This window comes from Andrographis paniculata, unplaced genomic scaffold, assembly GCF_009805555.1.
Source record: "Andrographis paniculata isolate CXL003 unplaced genomic scaffold, ASM980555v1 Contig201END, whole genome shotgun sequence".
Taxonomy (NCBI): domain Eukaryota; kingdom Viridiplantae; phylum Streptophyta; class Magnoliopsida; order Lamiales; family Acanthaceae; genus Andrographis; species Andrographis paniculata.
Window position 1 is genome coordinate 19,610 of NW_026137482.1, and position 20,858 is coordinate 40,467.

Sequence of the window (20,858 nt, forward strand, 5' to 3'; positions counted from 1 at the left end):
TTGCTAAGCTAGATTCAAGGTATGTCTAGTATGTCTATTGGTATGCCTGTTGATTTATTGCTTTTTTGCTAGGATTTTCAAATTGAGATTTTGTTGGTGTTACATCTACAGCACCTCTTTGATCGAAAGGAAGATCTAGTTCTTCCGATTAGAAAAGCTAGAACCAGAACTTGGATAGATAGGTCCCCTAGAACCTATTTCCCGCCCCTTAGTGTGCTATTTACTCGAAGACTTGGCGCGCAACTCCTCCACCGTCAACCTCTCAAAACCCGCCCCCATTATGAGTTATGAGCTTGGCAAGCAAATTGAACTTACACCGCTGCAGACCGCGTTCGTAGACCTCTTCAGGGATCTCAATGCGGGGGACGCCACCCACCATAACCGGCTGTCCCAAGATCGCTGGAAACCTCCTTCATACTTTCTTAGCGCTAGATCCGTCCTGAGCATGCTTGGCATCGCCAACATTACCAATCAGAGCTGTTTTGAACGACTGCTGCCCAGCAACATCCAAACAATTTGGAACTTCTGATCCGCCCCCATTGAAGTGAAGATTGAAGATCGGTTCCATTAGGAGTAGCCAACTTCAGCCCATCAATGAATCAATGAAATGACATTTCTAAGAGCTCTCCCTTAACAAGAGTTAAGTCAAAGAAGAAAAGGGAAGGTTCTCTAGAAGATTTGCTTGGAGCTGTTCACTTTCACTTGGTCGCCTGCTATCTTGAAAACTCTTTGCTTGCGGGGGCAGGAGTGGAAACGTCTGAGAGAGCGCTTCGCGAAAGAATCGTGTGTCCTTTTTCGTTATTGAAGGGAAAAGTTTCCCGTTGGGGTTTCCGACCCTCCTGGTCTCCACCTACTTGTGGAAGAGGTGGGATTCCTTGATATGTTGGTGTCAAGGCAGTCGAAGAAGGCCACAAGGGGAAGCAACCGATGCTTTGACCCTCCTTTCAGGAGTAGCTAACGAGTACGTGCTGCTTTTTTTGATAGGATAGGTGCTGGCAAAAGCAGGGGTTTCGGTCAGTTTTACCTACTATTGGATTTGAACCAATGACTCTCGCCGTATGAAAGCGATACTCTAACCGCTGAGTCAAGTAGGTCAAGCTGAGTCAAGTCAGAGAAAATAGACCCCTAACAGAGAAAACAGAGAAAGCCAACTCACTATACGAAATGAAGCAGCGGCTAGCACGCGTTGATCAACCAATGTTCAAACGTAGAACCTTTCTTTCTCGGTCGTCTGTCTTAATAAGTGGATGTAGATTCATGCGGTCGTTCTCTGCTGCATTGGTCTTTTCATTCCCCACTCGCCACCATAACAAAATCTTTCCACTATATCTCTCAGGAGTAGTCAAAGGTATGAAGTAACTCGCCTTAATTCATAATGAATAAGCAGGAGAGGATGGATGGAATTCAGCTTTTCTTTCTACAGGAATTGCTTGAACACATTATATAGGATAATCCTTGATCGACAATAGGCGTCACCGAGAGAGAGAGTTGATAGGGCCGGTGTCCTAGGTGTCCTAATAGGCAGGGCAGTGACTCATCTAGACTGCAGAGCAGAGACTCCTAAGATAGCGAGGGAAAGACAATCTACCCCTACTCCTTCAACAACTAAGCACAGTCTACAGTGGTCGGCTCGATAGTTTCCCCATCAGCTACTAATTTAGTAGGGTAGCTCTCAGTCGTAAGAAGACAAAGAGCTGTTCTCAATAGATATGGTAAAAAAAGCGTATAAAAGAAAGAGCTAGTCTATCTCAAACCCTAAAAGCAGCTCTTGGTAAAGGGACTTCTCCTTTTCTGTGAATTGTCTGACACCGGGTATTGTACGGATAGTGTAGCAGCTATCCCTTTTTGTCCAGAACGTTTAGTGATCACAGAAGGGTACCGTAGAAGAAATTCCTGATGTGAGATTGCTTTTTGTCTCATACGTTGTTCAGGGGAAGGAATTTGAGTGCTGATGTAGCTAACCCTTGATAGTCGATTCATTAGGGTCTAAACCTTCCACCCAGAAAAGTATCCGCCGTTTTCTTTGTCTCTTAAGCCTCACAGCGTTGGGACTTCCTAAAGAAAACAGCAATCGCTGTTTATCAACCACTCACACGACCACCGAGATCTTCGACTTAGCGTACAAAGGTAATCCACCCGGCCCTTTCCCAACCTATACCTTATACAATATGAGCGGAAGATAACGAAAGGGAGACAAGGTCCTAACTCAATCATAAGACAAACGTACATTCCATCTATCATATCAGTCGAGTCGATCCGATTCATTATTATCTATAGATAAGGCAAGAGAGAACTTATGACCTCGCGGATGGAGAGGGATTCGAACCCCCGGTATTCCTATCAATACTTCGGTTTTCAAGACCGACTCTTTCAACCGCTCAGACATCCATCCCCTTCGCCCGCCCTATCTATCCGCGCGCTGGCGGGCAGGGCCACTCTATGTGCTTCGCTACGCTTGTTTCTATATGAGTTTATGCACCGTCGGTTGCTCCGCTCCCTGCGGGTACAAGAGAGCGAGTTCGACTCGCAAACGATCAGCAAGTGAAGGATCCTTTTTTTTGGGCCAGTACTGTTGCGAGACTGGTACTTGGCGGCTCACAAGCAACATATAGAAAAAGGTTGCCCATCACTCACTCGCTTTTTTTTGAAGGCTCTTTCTATTCTCTTTCGAGTATGGTTCCTCCATAAAAACACGGAACGCCCAGTTTCGCAGAGCAGCTCTCTCCCCAGCCCACTGCAACGTGTGGAATCTGGATCCTTTCATCGAGCACCATTCCTTTGAGATAGAAAGGTGTTCTGACTCTATTGGATCAAGTCAACACCTACGCCTTCGACTAGTTGACTACCGACTATAGAGAGACTAAGCTCTATCTCTGAGATTGGACTCTCAACCTGTGATTAGCCCCTACTAGTCAAAAGCTGTTCCCGAGCCACTCTTTGACTACTCCTTACCCGTCGGCCTTAAAGGGCGAAGTCGCTGAAGCGAGTCTAAAGGCCAAAGAGTGAGATTTGAACGCTACTACGCATTCTTACTAAAAAGAGGTTTGCGTAAGGTAGGTTTGGGTATAGCAGGACTTGAACCTGCGACCATTAGGTTAAAAGCCCAATGCTCTGCCAACTGAGCTATACACCCAAAAAAAGATGTCGTAATAAAAGAAAGAAGGATTGATGCGGAAAAAAGGGCAGGGTTGGGTCTGGCCTTCTTCTCAAACTATTAATATTAAAAGGGCGCGGCTCTGTATGAGGCTCGTACTGCAGAGCAAACGAAGAAAACGTAAGGGCGCGCATTAGCTAGGCTCTTGCAGGAGTGCTAACGCGCCCATGCAATCAAACAATCGGAAAGCCGTCGATCGAGATGAGAAAGATGCGCTCGACGCACCCAACCCATACGATGGGGCGTCGGGCTCTAAAGCCGACCAACCTCAACAAGCACCTTTTTTAGGTTGGTTTCTTGTTTCCACTCATTGAAGGTTCTATCTAAAAAAGAAGGTCAACGGGGGAGACTAAAGTCGCTCTCACTGACACCATCTACGAGAAAGTGAGGTCGTCTTTCTTTCCAGCCACCATACAACAAGCTTTAAAGACGGAGAAAGGGAGGAGCAGTGCTCTATGGTTTGACGGTCTTTGTTGACCGTTGTTCCGGCAATGCCGCTTGTAAAGCTCTTTTCTTTATCCAATTCCGTCAACCCAAACAAGACGGACTTCTAACCAACCCGCGAAGGGTTGTGAGGTTGGACCAGGTACGAAGAATGAATCTATATCTGTGTACGGAAATTGCTGGCCGCTCAACTGTTCGAGCGCAATGCTTGGTGTAGATTCGACAAAGGTCGAATGCCTGGTCGAAGGTCCAGTACAGTAGGTAGCAGGCGTGTTCGTTTTGGCTCCCGAGCCAGAACGATAAATAGGCGATGCACCATCCTTGCTGCTACGTACGTTTTCCTTGACTTGACAGATTCATCCAATTTCATCCACACTCAAAGGAGGACCACAAGCTCGGGGCTCGACGAAAGAGAAAGTCTCAGCATTCCTGCCACTTCTTGGGGTTAGCAGTGAAAGAAAGAGCCCGGCATTCATTTCTTCATGAATATTCATAGCTGAGTCTACTAAAAGAGGGACCAGTCTCATCGTGGTGATTAGAGGACACCTCTGATCGTTCACCTCTAATGTGAAACGTTCCCTCCCAGTTATATGATCAACGAGATCAGTCGGCTAGAGAGCAGGGCTATTCTTCTTCCGGGGGGGGGCGGTCAACTTGACGCGGGAGAGGCATGAGTGCAGTTCGATCGTCGTAGTGTATTCGTTTGGTTTGAGTAGGGCCTCTTTCTCGTTGATCAGTTCGCCTCCGCTCTATTGAAAGGTCTCCATTCCTACGGCGGTTTTGTCAACGAACGCGTCTCGGGCTGGATTGACTAACCCTCTCCTTAACAGTCAAACCGTCGCCATAGTTGGGTGCTCCGCTTTAGTGTGATTGACAAAGGTTAGGCGGTAATACCCAAGATCGGGGTCGATAGTTGGCAAGGAACGTCGATCCCGGGCAGCTGCGGTCGAACTCACATTCTGGAAAGAAGCCGGGGCCCTTTTAATATTAATAGTTTGAGAAGCGTCTACCGGATGGAAGATGATAGAGGCGCAACGGTAGTTGCGTTGCACAAGATGGTGCCGTCTCACTTCGAGTGCCTTTCTTCGTAGTCAAATCTGATGATACGCTTTGGCGATCTTACCTACCAAATCAAAGGCCTGCTAGGTGATCGAAATCACTCAGGTCAGTGAGGACTCACTCACCTACTCCTTATCTATCGACTAATTGCTTCTATCTACTGAATTCAAAAGGCAACCCACCGAGTTGGGCTAGTTGATAAGAGACAGCTGTTATACTACTTGACTAGTCAGAACTGGAAGAGTCTTGTATGTACGGTAACCCTCTCTTCCGCTATTGATGGACTCTTGCACAGAAAGGCCGACAGAAGCAACCTTTCTTAGCGCGCTTTTGCGCGACGCTTCTGCTTCCGCCGGGTCGGGCAGGGGCTCAATCGATCGATCAGATGCGGGAACCAAGGCGCCCATCAACATTAATGGCGGGGAAGCCTAGCAGAAGGGCTATCCCACACTTGGCTAGGTCCATTCCATTGAGGCTTGAGGATCTGCATTAGTCCTATTTCAGGTGCAAAGCCTCTTCAATAAAGACCTCTTTCTTTTCTTTCTCCCTAAGGTTAAGGTAAGGGCTCATTTTCTTGATTTCAAGAGAATAAGCGCTATCCATTGAGTAAAGGGAGGGTTTGCAGCAGTGATTCGGGCTAAGGTGGCCCCTTCGAGAGTTGCGGGTCCTTGCCGCTGCATGAGTGGTAGCTCACGCTCAAAACTCCTCCTTAACGAGTCCTAGTCGTTGCGCTGCGGCTCATCTCTAAAAGCCCGGCTTCGCTTGCGCGAGACTTCTGATTGGTTTCATTCATCCCCAACCCTTATAGCTTATAGATAGATATGGACTATTCAGGGGGATTTGATTCTGCAAGCGGTTCGGGTTTACGGTCGGTTCCCCTTCGCCTACCCCCCTCACAGTCCATTAGTAGGTAGGGTGGTAACCTTTAGAGTGGTGGATAGGGAGGGCGCCCGCCTCTTCTTCAGACGTGTCCTCGACAACCTTAAGGTTCTTCGGTCGTAGCTTTTGGGGGCGGGAGTGCTTGGTCGCTGGGGTTTCCTTTTCCTCAACCAACTCGGTCTCAATTCCATCGACCCTTGGTCTAAGATTTTGTTATGAACTGGCTGGACAAAGATGGATTTCAGGTCAGATAGATTTCCGTGAAAGTGGCACAGGACCTTCGATCGACCTATTCAAACAACAAGCGTACTCTACCCTTACTGAATTCATTCTATTGAAGCGTAACGTAAAAAGCTCCTTCTCATGTTGCATTTCTTTGGTTTGGAAGTTCGTCAATGTTGTCTGTGGATTTCTAACAAAGGAAAGCCCCAAAACATTTGATTGAAACAAGTTCTGTGCTGCTCACCACTCCTTGAGGCCAAGGACGGGGTCGAACCGTCATTCCAGGATTTGCAGTCCGATACATTTCCATTATGTTACCTAGCCAAACCCGCCACCTCATGTGCCAAAGTCAAACGGTTGTTCTTCCTTCTCCGCTCCCTCTTTTTCTACATATGCGGCTAGGCAGAGAAGAGGGTGGAAAAAAGCTTACCTTATTCGAAAAGTTTTAGAAAGGTTTGGAACCCTACTATACCCCTAATATACCCCTAAACTACAAGCGTTAGCGCAACGGCTTTTCAGCTTTGTTGATCTAATGTTGCTGCTTGCAGGCTCGAAAATATCTCTTTCGCCTTTCTTATGATATGGGAGGGGCTGTCTCAATTCTGATTGATTCGCTTTTTCCTTCGCGCAAGCGTCGCCCCTTGTTGTGTTGCATTTTGTGATCCTCCGCAAAAGTCTGCCTTTTTCGGATAGCCGGGACCTGACGTTGATTTCCGATTTCAATGGTTGCTCCTGCTTTAGGGCGGACCATCTGCGACGTTCAGCTATCACTGCTGGAAGCCCCTGCGGTTGTTCGGCTGCGTACGTACTAGAACTATATATGGCATATGGCTGCCTATCTCACACTCCCAAAGCATATTTGGATTGAATATTTCATTTTCCTTTCCTGCATCTTTCTTTCTATCCATAGGTCGGCTTCGTGCAGATAGATCTTTCCCGGGGGGGATTGGTGCTCCTTGAGGTATGCCTTTCCGGTGGGTTCTTCCTTTATCTGTCTTTTCCATCCTTTAGCAGTAGAAAGCCGCCCTTTTCATTATCCTATCTCAAGGTCAGAAAATCTTCGTCTTCGATCTCTCTTCGCAACGCAATAAAGAAGTCTTTAAGTTTCTCTCAACATCTGTCTTTTAAGACATCGATCTCATATCTAGTTGCAGCGTTCACTATGTTGCCTACGCCCGTCCATTCCTTGAAAGCTTGATCCTACCCTGAATTGCGACTTTTTTCTTCTTATTGATAGAGTGCGTAGCCCCTGTCAAATAAAGTATAGGGAGAGAACTGGAAGAGAGAAGGAAAAAGAGCAAAGGATTGACAAGTCTAATAGGAGTTGAATGGCTGACACGTTGACTGCCTTCGATACTCGAAAAATCACCCAAGCGGTCTAACCCCCGGGGGGGGGACCCCAACCGAAAGGCGCTAGACGGACTAACGGCAAGCGAGATAAAGAAAGCAGCTGGCCCTATGTGTAAAACCTTGCCGCGGGAGAGTCTTTCTCCAATGAGAATAAAGAAATGGGCAAGACAAGAAAGAAACTCGCCCTTTGACACCAAGGGAGTTGAGTGCTGGCGATGACTTGGTGAAGGGAATCTATGAGAGAAGGTTCTCGAACAGGGTTCCGACCGAATAGAGCACTACGCCAACGAGAAAAGTCGAACAAGCAATAAGAAGAAAAAAGTCGCAATTCAGTTGAAAATGGTTTGAGCTTGGAAGCAACCTGCTATCTATCAATAGGCGAGCCTATAGAAGAGGCTGCTTCGCCTATCGTATATTCTATGTTGGCCGGCTTGAAGACATCAGAGGAAGACCATCATCTCTATCCGGATCATAGCTTCATTCATTCGTTGAACCTTGGGGATAACCATTAGCATTGAGGTCAATGACCACACCACCTCTAGAATACATACGACATTAGACGAAGCGAGATCAACACACACCTAAAGCGCCTACGTTCCGCTTGCAACCAAAACCGAACTTGCACGAGATTCAACAACCGAAGCTACTGGTAGTCCCGAGGGGGCGGCATCCTCCTATAATAAATAGTTAGCAGTACTGAACGAGCGAGTCATCGGTCCGGGGAAAGGGGGAAAGAAAGGCCTTTGCTTATCTTACTCTTACTAGTCGCTCTATCTATTGGTACCAGCCGGGGAACTCCCTCTTTGCGAGCTACTTACTTTATCTGAACCCTCTACCGACAGATGCGCGAATTGCACTGGTCATTGCGCGAAATGTCCTCTAAGCCAGCCCAAGTACTTTGTTGGCAATGGAGGGACCGGGGCGCTAGGTATTTCCTTTCTTCTTTACGTAGGTGTGATCAATGCCATTGAGCTTCGGTACTCTAACATATACGTAGGAGTTCGCTTCCTTCCTTATGCTCTGGCCTGACCTTCACGAACAGCTTTCTTTCAGCTACCAACTTCAAAGCTTGATCTCATCTCTCTTCTTTTGCTTCTTTTTCAAGTCAAGTACTCTACTTTAACTTTAACTTTAAGGCTTGTTGGCATGGAAGGAGTGAATCTTGAATTGCCAGTACAGTGATTTCCGGTCTTCCTCACCTGTTCTAGTGACATAGGATATTTTCTAGAGAGAAGAGCATTATTCATAAAGTCAAGGGCGAAGAACCGCTTTAAGCCTATTGATTCCCTTTAGTTCTGTACAGACAGAGTTCAAACAGAAATCTCTCACTCAGCAGGTGCCAATGCGCTTTAGTAAGGACAGTAAGACTTAGTGTTTAGGGTACCAATTGTTGGCTGCTAACCTTCGCTTCAGTCGGTAGAATAAGGGAATTTCTCTCACAAAGGTCGATAGTAGCTCAAAGGACGCATGGATTAACACAACCTTCTCGCCCACCAGAAGGTCAAAAGCAGATTACGCAGGGAAGAAGCCCCATTCGTTGAATATCTACCGTACATTTTCGATTGACTTGTTTGATAAAGGCGAAACAAAGCACTACTAGTACCAAACCTGCAGGCTATTATTAATGTCATACACGCATGCGGGCCAGCGAGGGAAGGATCGGATGAGTGGAAATTGCCATTGCCCTAAGGATATTCACTTCGTCTGGTGCACTTCAACGGATTACGGAAATCTACGAAGAAGCTGAAGAAGAAGATCGTAGAATAGTCTTTGCAGTGAGTGTGTTATGAGTGCTGGCTAGTCTATGAGTGCATATCAGTCTATCCTCTGTCTTTTCCCTGGCCTGGCTCAGACTCGCGCGCTACAACGCCAGTGACAGGTTGGATAGCCTAACGTGCATTGCATGAATATTGGACGAAATCAAAGATTAAGCCGCTAGGGCTTCTTTTAACACTTTGTTTTTACGACTGATCCAGATATTGTCCGATCGGTGATCTATGAACCTTCTTTCTCCGGCCGTGGAAGCACATTCTTTCGGTAAGAAGCACTCGCCGGCCTTTCTATGAGCAACTTGTCCTCTAGTCACACGTGCAGGTTTGGCAGAACAACCACCAATATCAATATAGGGGAGTATTCATCGCCTCTTGTCTCATCATGAGCTCGCACCAAGTGAAAACACAGGGATTTAGGGTAAGCATTGTCTAGTCTTCTGGTTCTTTCTAGTCATCTCTCCAATCCCAGGGCCAGGCTTTGTTTATAGATCAGATCCATTGAAGAGTCTCTCTCAGGCCTATTGTGTCGGCTGTAGGGCCTTCTTAGGGACCACCACAAGTCTTCCAGCCGTTCGTCATATCCTCGTGCTGATTTGATTAAATGACTTCTTCAACTATTTCTTCCCCATGGCGAACACCTATTCGTGGAAGAAGTTCTGTTGTTGTGGATCTGGGAATTGAAAGAGCAGCTCCTCTTCCAAATTGTAGAGTTGTAGACTGATCTTTTCTTCATTTTTGGTGTGCCATCTATACCATTAAACTAGAAATGCAAGTGCTCTTTTTATGGATAGACTTCTTGCTAACGTCTTCACTCGAAATGAAATAAGAGAATCAAAGTAAGGATTGCTAAGCTAGATTCAAGGTATGTCTAGTATGTCTATTGGTATGCCTGTTGATTTATTGCTTTTTTGCTAGGATTTTCAAATTGAGATTTTGTTGGTGTTACATCTACAGCACCTCTTTGATCGAAAGGAAGATCTAGTTCTTCCGATTAGAAAAGCTAGAACCAGAACTTGGATAGATAGGTCCCCTAGAACCTATTTCCCGCCCCTTAGTGTGCTATTTACTCGAAGACTTGGCGCGCAACTCCTCCACCGTCAACCTCTCAAAACCCGCCCCCATTATGAGTTATGAGCTTGGCAAGCAAATTGAACTTACACCGCTGCAGACCGCGTTCGTAGACCTCTTCAGGGATCTCAATGCGGGGGACGCCACCCACCATAACCGGCTGTCCCAAGATCGCTGGAAACCTCCTTCATACTTTCTTAGCGCTAGATCCGTCCTGAGCATGCTTGGCATCGCCAACATTACCAATCAGAGCTGTTTTGAACGACTGCTGCCCAGCAACATCCAAACAATTTGGAACTTCTGATCCGCCCCCATTGAAGTGAAGATTGAAGATCGGTTCCATTAGGAGTAGCCAACTTCAGCCCATCAATGAATCAATGAAATGACATTTCTAAGAGCTCTCCCTTAACAAGAGTTAAGTCAAAGAAGAAAAGGGAAGGTTCTCTAGAAGATTTGCTTGGAGCTGTTCACTTTCACTTGGTCGCCTGCTATCTTGAAAACTCTTTGCTTGCGGGGGCAGGAGTGGAAACGTCTGAGAGAGCGCTTCGCGAAAGAATCGTGTGTCCTTTTTCGTTATTGAAGGGAAAAGTTTCCCGTTGGGGTTTCCGACCCTCCTGGTCTCCACCTACTTGTGGAAGAGGTGGGATTCCTTGATATGTTGGTGTCAAGGCAGTCGAAGAAGGCCACAAGGGGAAGCAACCGATGCTTTGACCCTCCTTTCAGGAGTAGCTAACGAGTACGTGCTGCTTTTTTTGATAGGATAGGTGCTGGCAAAAGCAGGGGTTTCGGTCAGTTTTACCTACTATTGGATTTGAACCAATGACTCTCGCCGTATGAAAGCGATACTCTAACCGCTGAGTCAAGTAGGTCAAGCTGAGTCAAGTCAGAGAAAATAGACCCCTAACAGAGAAAACAGAGAAAGCCAACTCACTATACGAAATGAAGCAGCGGCTAGCACGCGTTGATCAACCAATGTTCAAACGTAGAACCTTTCTTTCTCGGTCGTCTGTCTTAATAAGTGGATGTAGATTCATGCGGTCGTTCTCTGCTGCATTGGTCTTTTCATTCCCCACTCGCCACCATAACAAAATCTTTCCACTATATCTCTCAGGAGTAGTCAAAGGTATGAAGTAACTCGCCTTAATTCATAATGAATAAGCAGGAGAGGATGGATGGAATTCAGCTTTTCTTTCTACAGGAATTGCTTGAACACATTATATAGGATAATCCTTGATCGACAATAGGCGTCACCGAGAGAGAGAGTTGATAGGGCCGGTGTCCTAGGTGTCCTAATAGGCAGGGCAGTGACTCATCTAGACTGCAGAGCAGAGACTCCTAAGATAGCGAGGGAAAGACAATCTACCCCTACTCCTTCAACAACTAAGCACAGTCTACAGTGGTCGGCTCGATAGTTTCCCCATCAGCTACTAATTTAGTAGGGTAGCTCTCAGTCGTAAGAAGACAAAGAGCTGTTCTCAATAGATATGGTAAAAAAAGCGTATAAAAGAAAGAGCTAGTCTATCTCAAACCCTAAAAGCAGCTCTTGGTAAAGGGACTTCTCCTTTTCTGTGAATTGTCTGACACCGGGTATTGTACGGATAGTGTAGCAGCTATCCCTTTTTGTCCAGAACGTTTAGTGATCACAGAAGGGTACCGTAGAAGAAATTCCTGATGTGAGATTGCTTTTTGTCTCATACGTTGTTCAGGGGAAGGAATTTGAGTGCTGATGTAGCTAACCCTTGATAGTCGATTCATTAGGGTCTAAACCTTCCACCCAGAAAAGTATCCGCCGTTTTCTTTGTCTCTTAAGCCTCACAGCGTTGGGACTTCCTAAAGAAAACAGCAATCGCTGTTTATCAACCACTCACACGACCACCGAGATCTTCGACTTAGCGTACAAAGGTAATCCACCCGGCCCTTTCCCAACCTATACCTTATACAATATGAGCGGAAGATAACGAAAGGGAGACAAGGTCCTAACTCAATCATAAGACAAACGTACATTCCATCTATCATATCAGTCGAGTCGATCCGATTCATTATTATCTATAGATAAGGCAAGAGAGAACTTATGACCTCGCGGATGGAGAGGGATTCGAACCCCCGGTATTCCTATCAATACTTCGGTTTTCAAGACCGACTCTTTCAACCGCTCAGACATCCATCCCCTTCGCCCGCCCTATCTATCCGCGCGCTGGCGGGCAGGGCCACTCTATGTGCTTCGCTACGCTTGTTTCTATATGAGTTTATGCACCGTCGGTTGCTCCGCTCCCTGCGGGTACAAGAGAGCGAGTTCGACTCGCAAACGATCAGCAAGTGAAGGATCCTTTTTTTTGGGCCAGTACTGTTGCGAGACTGGTACTTGGCGGCTCACAAGCAACATATAGAAAAAGGTTGCCCATCACTCACTCGCTTTTTTTTGAAGGCTCTTTCTATTCTCTTTCGAGTATGGTTCCTCCATAAAAACACGGAACGCCCAGTTTCGCAGAGCAGCTCTCTCCCCAGCCCACTGCAACGTGTGGAATCTGGATCCTTTCATCGAGCACCATTCCTTTGAGATAGAAAGGTGTTCTGACTCTATTGGATCAAGTCAACACCTACGCCTTCGACTAGTTGACTACCGACTATAGAGAGACTAAGCTCTATCTCTGAGATTGGACTCTCAACCTGTGATTAGCCCCTACTAGTCAAAAGCTGTTCCCGAGCCACTCTTTGACTACTCCTTACCCGTCGGCCTTAAAGGGCGAAGTCGCTGAAGCGAGTCTAAAGGCCAAAGAGTGAGATTTGAACGCTACTACGCATTCTTACTAAAAAGAGGTTTGCGTAAGGTAGGTTTGGGTATAGCAGGACTTGAACCTGCGACCATTAGGTTAAAAGCCCAATGCTCTGCCAACTGAGCTATACACCCAAAAAAAGATGTCGTAATAAAAGAAAGAAGGATTGATGCGGAAAAAAGGGCAGGGTTGGGTCTGGCCTTCTTCTCAAACTATTAATATTAAAAGGGCGCGGCTCTGTATGAGGCTCGTACTGCAGAGCAAACGAAGAAAACGTAAGGGCGCGCATTAGCTAGGCTCTTGCAGGAGTGCTAACGCGCCCATGCAATCAAACAATCGGAAAGCCGTCGATCGAGATGAGAAAGATGCGCTCGACGCACCCAACCCATACGATGGGGCGTCGGGCTCTAAAGCCGACCAACCTCAACAAGCACCTTTTTTAGGTTGGTTTCTTGTTTCCACTCATTGAAGGTTCTATCTAAAAAAGAAGGTCAACGGGGGAGACTAAAGTCGCTCTCACTGACACCATCTACGAGAAAGTGAGGTCGTCTTTCTTTCCAGCCACCATACAACAAGCTTTAAAGACGGAGAAAGGGAGGAGCAGTGCTCTATGGTTTGACGGTCTTTGTTGACCGTTGTTCCGGCAATGCCGCTTGTAAAGCTCTTTTCTTTATCCAATTCCGTCAACCCAAACAAGACGGACTTCTAACCAACCCGCGAAGGGTTGTGAGGTTGGACCAGGTACGAAGAATGAATCTATATCTGTGTACGGAAATTGCTGGCCGCTCAACTGTTCGAGCGCAATGCTTGGTGTAGATTCGACAAAGGTCGAATGCCTGGTCGAAGGTCCAGTACAGTAGGTAGCAGGCGTGTTCGTTTTGGCTCCCGAGCCAGAACGATAAATAGGCGATGCACCATCCTTGCTGCTACGTACGTTTTCCTTGACTTGACAGATTCATCCAATTTCATCCACACTCAAAGGAGGACCACAAGCTCGGGGCTCGACGAAAGAGAAAGTCTCAGCATTCCTGCCACTTCTTGGGGTTAGCAGTGAAAGAAAGAGCCCGGCATTCATTTCTTCATGAATATTCATAGCTGAGTCTACTAAAAGAGGGACCAGTCTCATCGTGGTGATTAGAGGACACCTCTGATCGTTCACCTCTAATGTGAAACGTTCCCTCCCAGTTATATGATCAACGAGATCAGTCGGCTAGAGAGCAGGGCTATTCTTCTTCCGGGGGGGGGCGGTCAACTTGACGCGGGAGAGGCATGAGTGCAGTTCGATCGTCGTAGTGTATTCGTTTGGTTTGAGTAGGGCCTCTTTCTCGTTGATCAGTTCGCCTCCGCTCTATTGAAAGGTCTCCATTCCTACGGCGGTTTTGTCAACGAACGCGTCTCGGGCTGGATTGACTAACCCTCTCCTTAACAGTCAAACCGTCGCCATAGTTGGGTGCTCCGCTTTAGTGTGATTGACAAAGGTTAGGCGGTAATACCCAAGATCGGGGTCGATAGTTGGCAAGGAACGTCGATCCCGGGCAGCTGCGGTCGAACTCACATTCTGGAAAGAAGCCGGGGCCCTTTTAATATTAATAGTTTGAGAAGCGTCTACCGGATGGAAGATGATAGAGGCGCAACGGTAGTTGCGTTGCACAAGATGGTGCCGTCTCACTTCGAGTGCCTTTCTTCGTAGTCAAATCTGATGATACGCTTTGGCGATCTTACCTACCAAATCAAAGGCCTGCTAGGTGATCGAAATCACTCAGGTCAGTGAGGACTCACTCACCTACTCCTTATCTATCGACTAATTGCTTCTATCTACTGAATTCAAAAGGCAACCCACCGAGTTGGGCTAGTTGATAAGAGACAGCTGTTATACTACTTGACTAGTCAGAACTGGAAGAGTCTTGTATGTACGGTAACCCTCTCTTCCGCTATTGATGGACTCTTGCACAGAAAGGCCGACAGAAGCAACCTTTCTTAGCGCGCTTTTGCGCGACGCTTCTGCTTCCGCCGGGTCGGGCAGGGGCTCAATCGATCGATCAGATGCGGGAACCAAGGCGCCCATCAACATTAATGGCGGGGAAGCCTAGCAGAAGGGCTATCCCACACTTGGCTAGGTCCATTCCATTGAGGCTTGAGGATCTGCATTAGTCCTATTTCAGGTGCAAAGCCTCTTCAATAAAGACCTCTTTCTTTTCTTTCTCCCTAAGGTTAAGGTAAGGGCTCATTTTCTTGATTTCAAGAGAATAAGCGCTATCCATTGAGTAAAGGGAGGGTTTGCAGCAGTGATTCGGGCTAAGGTGGCCCCTTCGAGAGTTGCGGGTCCTTGCCGCTGCATGAGTGGTAGCTCACGCTCAAAACTCCTCCTTAACGAGTCCTAGTCGTTGCGCTGCGGCTCATCTCTAAAAGCCCGGCTTCGCTTGCGCGAGACTTCTGATTGGTTTCATTCATCCCCAACCCTTATAGCTTATAGATAGATATGGACTATTCAGGGGGATTTGATTCTGCAAGCGGTTCGGGTTTACGGTCGGTTCCCCTTCGCCTACCCCCCTCACAGTCCATTAGTAGGTAGGGTGGTAACCTTTAGAGTGGTGGATAGGGAGGGCGCCCGCCTCTTCTTCAGACGTGTCCTCGACAACCTTAAGGTTCTTCGGTCGTAGCTTTTGGGGGCGGGAGTGCTTGGTCGCTGGGGTTTCCTTTTCCTCAACCAACTCGGTCTCAATTCCATCGACCCTTGGTCTAAGATTTTGTTATGAACTGGCTGGACAAAGATGGATTTCAGGTCAGATAGATTTCCGTGAAAGTGGCACAGGACCTTCGATCGACCTATTCAAACAACAAGCGTACTCTACCCTTACTGAATTCATTCTATTGAAGCGTAACGTAAAAAGCTCCTTCTCATGTTGCATTTCTTTGGTTTGGAAGTTCGTCAATGTTGTCTGTGGATTTCTAACAAAGGAAAGCCCCAAAACATTTGATTGAAACAAGTTCTGTGCTGCTCACCACTCCTTGAGGCCAAGGACGGGGTCGAACCGTCATTCCAGGATTTGCAGTCCGATACATTTCCATTATGTTACCTAGCCAAACCCGCCACCTCATGTGCCAAAGTCAAACGGTTGTTCTTCCTTCTCCGCTCCCTCTTTTTCTACATATGCGGCTAGGCAGAGAAGAGGGTGGAAAAAAGCTTACCTTATTCGAAAAGTTTTAGAAAGGTTTGGAACCCTACTATACCCCTAATATACCCCTAAACTACAAGCGTTAGCGCAACGGCTTTTCAGCTTTGTTGATCTAATGTTGCTGCTTGCAGGCTCGAAAATATCTCTTTCGCCTTTCTTATGATATGGGAGGGGCTGTCTCAATTCTGATTGATTCGCTTTTTCCTTCGCGCAAGCGTCGCCCCTTGTTGTGTTGCATTTTGTGATCCTCCGCAAAAGTCTGCCTTTTTCGGATAGCCGGGACCTGACGTTGATTTCCGATTTCAATGGTTGCTCCTGCTTTAGGGCGGACCATCTGCGACGTTCAGCTATCACTGCTGGAAGCCCCTGCGGTTGTTCGGCTGCGTACGTACTAGAACTATATATGGCATATGGCTGCCTATCTCACACTCCCAAAGCATATTTGGATTGAATATTTCATTTTCCTTTCCTGCATCTTTCTTTCTATCCATAGGTCGGCTTCGTGCAGATAGATCTTTCCCGGGGGGGATTGGTGCTCCTTGAGGTATGCCTTTCCGGTGGGTTCTTCCTTTATCTGTCTTTTCCATCCTTTAGCAGTAGAAAGCCGCCCTTTTCATTATCCTATCTCAAGGTCAGAAAATCTTCGTCTTCGATCTCTCTTCGCAACGCAATAAAGAAGTCTTTAAGTTTCTCTCAACATCTGTCTTTTAAGACATCGATCTCATATCTAGTTGCAGCGTTCACTATGTTGCCTACGCCCGTCCATTCCTTGAAAGCTTGATCCTACCCTGAATTGCGACTTTTTTCTTCTTATTGATAGAGTGCGTAGCCCCTGTCAAATAAAGTATAGGGAGAGAACTGGAAGAGAGAAGGAAAAAGAGCAAAGGATTGACAAGTCTAATAGGAGTTGAATGGCTGACACGTTGACTGCCTTCGATACTCGAAAAATCACCCAAGCGGTCTAACCCCCGGGGGGGGGACCCCAACCGAAAGGCGCTAGACGGACTAACGGCAAGCGAGATAAAGAAAGCAGCTGGCCCTATGTGTAAAACCTTGCCGCGGGAGAGTCTTTCTCCAATGAGAATAAAGAAATGGGCAAGACAAGAAAGAAACTCGCCCTTTGACACCAAGGGAGTTGAGTGCTGGCGATGACTTGGTGAAGGGAATCTATGAGAGAAGGTTCTCGAACAGGGTTCCGACCGAATAGAGCACTACGCCAACGAGAAAAGTCGAACAAGCAATAAGAAGAAAAAAGTCGCAATTCAGTTGAAAATGGTTTGAGCTTGGAAGCAACCTGCTATCTATCAATAGGCGAGCCTATAGAAGAGGCTGCTTCGCCTATCGTATATTCTATGTTGGCCGGCTTGAAGACATCAGAGGAAGACCATCATCTCTATCCGGATCATAGCTTCATTCATTCGTTGAACCTTGGGGATAACCATTAGCATTGAGGTCAATGACCACACCACCTCTAGAATACATACGACATTAGACGAAGCGAGATCAACACACACCTAAAGCGCCTACGTTCCGCTTGCAACCAAAACCGAACTTGCACGAGATTCAACAACCGAAGCTACTGGTAGTCCCGAGGGGGCGGCATCCTCCTATAATAAATAGTTAGCAGTACTGAACGAGCGAGTCATCGGTCCGGGGAAAGGGGGAAAGAAAGGCCTTTGCTTATCTTACTCTTACTAGTCGCTCTATCTATTGGTACCAGCCGGGGAACTCCCTCTTTGCGAGCTACTTACTTTATCTGAACCCTCTACCGACAGATGCGCGAATTGCACTGGTCATTGCGCGAAATGTCCTCTAAGCCAGCCCAAGTACTTTGTTGGCAATGGAGGGACCGGGGCGCTAGGTATTTCCTTTCTTCTTTACGTAGGTGTGATCAATGCCATTGAGCTTCGGTACTCTAACATATACGTAGGAGTTCGCTTCCTTCCTTATGCTCTGGCCTGACCTTCACGAACAGCTTTCTTTCAGCTACCAACTTCAAAGCTTGATCTCATCTCTCTTCTTTTGCTTCTTTTTCAAGTCAAGTACTCTACTTTAACTTTAACTTTAAGGCTTGTTGGCATGGAAGGAGTGAATCTTGAATTGCCAGTACAGTGATTTCCGGTCTTCCTCACCTGTTCTAGTGACATAGGATATTTTCTAGAGAGAAGAGCATTATTCATAAAGTCAAGGGCGAAGAACCGCTTTAAGCCTATTGATTCCCTTTAGTTCTGTACAGACAGAGTTCAAACAGAAATCTCTCACTCAGCAGGTGCCAATGCGCTTTAGTAAGGACAGTAAGACTTAGTGTTTAGGGTACCAATTGTTGGCTGCTAACCTTCGCTTCAGTCGGTAGAATAAGGGAATTTCTCTCACAAAGGTCGATAGTAGCTCAAAGGACGCATGGATTAACACAACCTTCTCGCCCACCAGAAGGTCAAAAGCAGATTACGCAGGGAAGAAGCCCCATTCGTTGAATATCTACCGTACATTTTCGATTGACTTGTTTGATAAAGGCGAAACAAAGCACTACTAGTACCAAACCTGCAGGCTATTATTAATGTCATACACGCATGCGGGCCAGCGAGGGAAGGATCGGATGAGTGGAAATTGCCATTGCCCTAAGGATATTCACTTCGTCTGGTGCACTTCAACGGATTACGGAAATCTACGAAGAAGCTGAAGAAGAAGATCGTAGAATAGTCTTTGCAGTGAGTGTGTTATGAGTGCTGGCTAGTCTATGAGTGCATATCAGTCTATCCTCTGTCTTTTCCCTGGCCTGGCTCAGACTCGCGCGCTACAACGCCAGTGACAGGTTGGATAGCCTAACGTGCATTGCATGAATATTGGACGAAATCAAAGATTAAGCCGCTAGGGCTTCTTTTAACACTTTGTTTTTACGACTGATCCAGATATTGTCCGATCGGTGATCTATGAACCTTCTTTCTCCGGCCGTGGAAGCACATTCTTTCGGTAAGAAGCACTCGCCGGCCTTTCTATGAGCAACTTGTCCTCTAGTCACACGTGCAGGTTTGGCAGAACAACCACCAATATCAATATAGGGGAGTATTCATCGCCTCTTGTCTCATCATGAGCTCGCACCAAGTGAAAACACAGGGATTTAGGGTAAGCATTGTCTAGTCTTCTGGTTCTTTCTAGTCATCTCTCCAATCCCAGGGCCAGGCTTTGTTTATAGATCAGATCCATTGAAGAGTCTCTCTCAGGCCTATTGTGTCGGCTGTAGGGCCTTCTTAGGGACCACCACAAGTCTTCCAGCCGTTCGTCATATCCTCGTGCTGATTTGATTAAATGACTTCTTCAACTATTTCTTCCCCATGGCGAACACCTATTCGTGGAAGAAGTTCTGTTGTTGTGGATCTGGGAATTGAAAGAGCAGCTCCTCTTCCAAATTGTAGAGTTGTAGACTGATCTTTTCTTCATTTTTGGTGTGCCATCTATACCATTAAACTAGAAATGCAAGTGCTCTTTTTATGGATAGACTTCTTGCTAACGTCTTCACTCGAAATGAAATAAGAGAATCAAAGTAAGGATTGCTAAGCTAGATTCAAGGTATGTCTAGTATGTCTATTGGTATGCCTGTTGATTTATTGCTTTTTTGCTAGGATTTTCAAATTGAGATTTTGTTGGTGTTACATCTACAGCACCTCTTTGATCGAAAGGAAGATCTAGTTCTTCCGATTAGAAAAGCTAGAACCAGAACTTGGATAGATAGGTCCCCTAGAACCTATTTCCCGCCCCTTAGTGTGCTATTTACTCGAAGACTTGGCGCGCAACTCCTCCACCGTCAACCTCTCAAAACCCGCCCCCATTATGAGTTATGAGCTTGGCAAGCAAATTGAACTTACACCGCTGCAGACCGCGTTCGTAGACCTCTTCAGGGATCTCAATGCGGGGGACGCCACCCACCATAACCGGCTGTCCCAAGATCGCTGGAAACCTCCTTCATACTTTCTTAGCGCTAGATCCGTCCTGAGCATGCTTGGCATCGCCAACATTACCAATCAGAGCTGTTTTGAACGACTGCTGCCCAGCAACATCCAAACAATTTGGAACTTCTGATCCGCCCCCATTGAAGTGAAGATTGAAGATCGGTTCCATTAGGAGTAGCCAACTTCAGCCCATCAATGAATCAATGAAATGACATTTCTAAGAGCTCTCCCTTAACAAGAGTTAAGTCAAAGAAGAAAGGGAAGGTTCTCTAGAAGATTTGCTTGGAGCTGTTCACTTTCACTTGGTCGCCTGCTATCTTGAAAACTCTTTGCTTGCGGGGGCAGGAGTGGAAACGTCTGAGAGAGCGCTTCGCGAAAGAATCGTGTGTCCTTTTTCGTTATTGAAGGGAAAAGTTTCCCGTTGGGGTTTCCGACCCTCCTGGTCTCCACCTACTTGTGGAAGAGGTGGGATTCCTTGATATGTTGGTGTCAAGGCAGTCGAAGAAGGCCACAAGGGGAAGCAACCGATGCTTTGAACCCTCCTTTCAGGAGTAGCTAACGAGTACGTGCTGCTTTTTTTGATAGGATAGGTGCTGGCAAAAGGCAGGGGTTTCGGTCAGTTTTACCTACTATTGGATTTGAACCAATGACTCTCGCCGTATGAAAGCGATACTCTAACCGCTGAGTCAAGTAGGTCAAGCTGAGTCAAGTCAGAGAAAATAGACCCCTAACAGAGAAAACAGAGAAAGCCAACTCACTATACGAAATGAAGCAGCGGCTAGCACGCGTTGATCAACCATGTTCAAACGTAGAACCTTTCTTCTCGGTCGTCTGTCTTATAAGTGGTGTAGATTCATGCGGGTCGTTCTCTGCTGCATTGGTCTTTTCATTCCCCACTCGCCCCATACCAAAATCTTTCCACTATATCTCTCAGGAGTAGTCAAAGGTATGAAGTAACTCGCCTTAATCATAATGAATAAGCAGGAGAGGATGGATGGAATTCAGCTTTTCTT

General features: G+C 46.6%; 4 non-coding genes across 4 annotated transcripts; all 4 read right to left on the reverse strand.

The window, feature by feature from the left end:
• Positions 1-2,305: 2,305 nt before the first annotated feature.
• TRNAS-UGA (transfer RNA serine (anticodon UGA)) lies at positions 2,306-2,392 on the reverse strand. The gene has a single exon. It is a non-coding gene; the product is annotated as a tRNA-Ser (tRNA).
• Positions 2,393-3,060: 668 nt separating this feature from the next.
• On the reverse strand, positions 3,061-3,133 carry TRNAK-UUU (transfer RNA lysine (anticodon UUU)). The gene has a single exon. It is a non-coding gene; the product is annotated as a tRNA-Lys (tRNA).
• An 8,895-nt stretch (positions 3,134-12,028) lies between these two features.
• TRNAS-UGA (transfer RNA serine (anticodon UGA)) lies at positions 12,029-12,115 on the reverse strand. The gene has a single exon. It is a non-coding gene; the product is annotated as a tRNA-Ser (tRNA).
• A 668-nt stretch (positions 12,116-12,783) lies between these two features.
• On the reverse strand, positions 12,784-12,856 carry TRNAK-UUU (transfer RNA lysine (anticodon UUU)). Its single transcript has one exon. It is a non-coding gene; the product is annotated as a tRNA-Lys (tRNA).
• Positions 12,857-20,858: the final 8,002 nt, after the last annotated feature.